This window comes from Aptenodytes forsteri, unplaced genomic scaffold (assembly GCF_000699145.1).
Source record: "Aptenodytes forsteri isolate BGI_AS27 unplaced genomic scaffold, ASM69914v1 Scaffold196, whole genome shotgun sequence".
NCBI classification, from domain to species: Eukaryota; Metazoa; Chordata; class Aves; order Sphenisciformes; family Spheniscidae; genus Aptenodytes; species Aptenodytes forsteri.
This window is the reverse complement of record NW_008795333.1, coordinates 241,464-244,456: the sequence shown is the minus strand read 5'-3', so window position 1 is coordinate 244,456 and position 2,993 is coordinate 241,464.

Below are 2,993 nucleotides of genomic sequence, written 5' to 3'. Positions count from 1 at the left end.
CCTCTGCTGGGCCATCTCCTCCCCTGGCCCTCCTCTCCCGTGAGCCAGCTTCCTTGGACCATCTCCTCCTCTGGGCAACCTCCTCCATGACCCTCCTCCTTCCCCGAACAACTCCTTCCCTGGACCTCCTTGTCCTCTGGGCCACCTCCCATAGTCTTCCTCCCCTGGGCAACCTCCTGCTTCCCTAGGCCATCTCCCCATCTCCTCTCCTAGGTCTCCTTCTCCTCTGGGCCACCTCTTGTGGTCCCTTCCCTGGCCACCTCACCTGCCATCCACCGCGTGCCCGGGCCCCCGTGCATGCCCACAGCTCACCCACCTTGCGGTTCCTCCAGGACTCCCACCTGCAGCCTTGAGGAGCGAGTGACAACCTCAGCACTGCGGCTTTTAAAACTCCCGAATCCAAGTTTTATTACCGTGTAGAAGAGGGATCACTCACAATATATTGTTCAAAAAGAAATACATTCAACAGCATTTACAGTGGAATGACATTAAAATCCTCTGTGGGGGGTGGACAGAAAGACCAGGAGATGGTGCTCTGATAAGTGTTGCCGCTAGGTGATCTCTGGAAGATACAGCAATTTTTAAAATTAGCCTAAAAAATGGGGGATTTCTGTTTTGGGGGGTGCTCCTCACACTCCCCTGAGCTCCGCTAAGCTGTGCAGGGTCCGTGATGGTGATTTCTAGACAGATGCAGCGATGGGGGGTACATCAGAGAAAACCTCTCGGCGTCCCAGAGCCCAGCAGGACCCTTGGTGCCAGCACTCACTGAGCTCCCCGCTCCCCTCCGCCGCGGGAACACTCGGATCCCGGTTTGGGGACAGCCCGTGCAAAGTTTCTCACCTCTCCAAGCTCTCGGGTAACACTTGCATTGACAAAGCAATCAAGGCATTTTGAAGAGCTCAATTTCTAGCCCATTTTACAAAACCGATTCAGGCCTGGAGTGGAACAAAACTCCCCCCGGGCAACTTCGGTTGCCGTCACAAACCAAGCCCGCGGCATGAAGGTTTAGTGCGGAGCATCCTCCGCTCTCCCAGATAGGTGAAAGCCCAAAGGAGATCTGCACGCCCTGGGGCTGGGACACCCAGCAGCTCTCCGCAGGCTGCATCCCACAGCGAATGCAGGAGCTGGGATCATTTAAGAGCTGCACCGGCTTTACCGAGCCACAGGCAAACCTCCGGGAAGGGTCTGGAAGGAGCGAAGACGCCAGACCGGCTGCTGTAACACCCAGAGAGCCAGGTTTGGAGCATCACACTCCCGAATGCGGGGGACACCGAGCACCGCCCTTCAAACCCCCGAGTGCATCGTTTCTAGAAGGGAATATCTTTGTAACACCTTCTGAATGCCATCGCATCCGGCTTTGGAGCAAAATGTTGCTTCTCTACTTTGGGAATTACTCAGTCACCATCACCCCTACACCCTACCTCCAGGACAAGCCTTAGGGAAATGGTGCTCGTGCTACAAAAACTCAGACACTTCTGTCTTCGTTATTTTTCATCTATTGTGTACCATAGAAATTTAAGCAAAATAATTTTATATATATTTTTATATATATATATAAATTAGAAGCAAATAAATAAGATTAAAGGGTACATTGAAACCAGTGGGTGTTGCCACTCCAATAGCCACTCACTACTGTTACGCCGTACGAGGTCTATATATACTGTACACGTAGGTTTGCTGTAGATAACAGGTATGGAGGTGCTGGAAGAGAAGCCGACCAGGAGGAGACTGATGGTTGAGGAACCTGATTGCATAAAGTGTCCCATGTGGAGCCTGGGTATTCCAGTTACCATTGCCTCAAAGTTCATTATTGCTAATTATCTTCCAATGTGGATGTGACAGTCCGGCTAGGGGTGGCCTCTGACCCCCGGGAGGCAGCACTCAGTACGGTATGATGAAGACCCGGAGAAGATATTAAAAATGAAATCCGACGGGGCAAACGCGGGTGTCCACGTCTCCCTGATACTCTCCAGCCCAGCGGATCCCATCTTCGGGGTCCTGCCACCCCCATCCTCCCCTTCGGTGCGGGGGACCAGCGGTACCTGCCTGCGTGGCCGGTGCCCGAGCACCGCTCGCTCCTGGTCCTCGACGATCATCGGCAGGGCTTGCTCCGCTCCTCCCGGCGGGTCCAGGGCTGCAGCAAGGCGGAGGGTGAGCAGGGGACGTGGGGCTCCCCCGGCCCCGTGCTCAGGCTGCTTTAGTGGTGACCTGAAACTGCTCCTGGGAGAGACCGGCCACGAGGGAGGAGAAGGAACGGCGCTGGGCACCAGGCTACAGGTGCCCTCCAGGCTCAGCCTGTGACCCCCCGTGCCGGGGGACTGCGGGCCAGACCTGTCTGGCTTAATGGTGAAGACCCCCTTAATGGGGTCTCCTGGATGGGAGACCCAGGACCAAGGCTGCATCCCAGGGAGGCTCTGTCCCAGCAGCACCACAGCATCTCTCCCCTCCCCTCCCTCCCGGCCTCGGGCAGAGCTCAGCAGGGAGACACTGCCTGCAAACCCGGTACCGCGGTCCAGACTCCTGCCAGCCCCTGGGCTGCAGCGAGATGGAGCGGGAGAGAGCCGGTACGTGGACCCCGGAGCATCGCTGGTCTACAGACCTCTTCGCTCTGTGTCTGCTGGGCATTCCCAACCTCAGCGAGGCCGTCTCCCCCTTCGGATGCGGTTGCAGGAAAACCAAACCAAACCTCACTCAAATCACTCTCACAAAGCATCATGTTAAAGACAGCCCTAAGCCTTGACTAAACACGGCAGACTGCAGGGAATCTGCTGAAACACCTCTTTTTAAAAAAAAAAAAAAAAAAAAAAAAAGTCAAAAAAAAAAGTCACCAGCTGAAATGTCCTAATTGGTGTTACTGGGAAGACTGGGCACTGTGGGAACCACCAAGAAACTCCAGGATCAAGCGCCACGGCCCCTGGAGACAGTTTTCTGAGCAGGACACAGAGTTGTTCGTGTCCGTCTTTGAAGGAACCTGAACCAGGAGCAGATTTTAA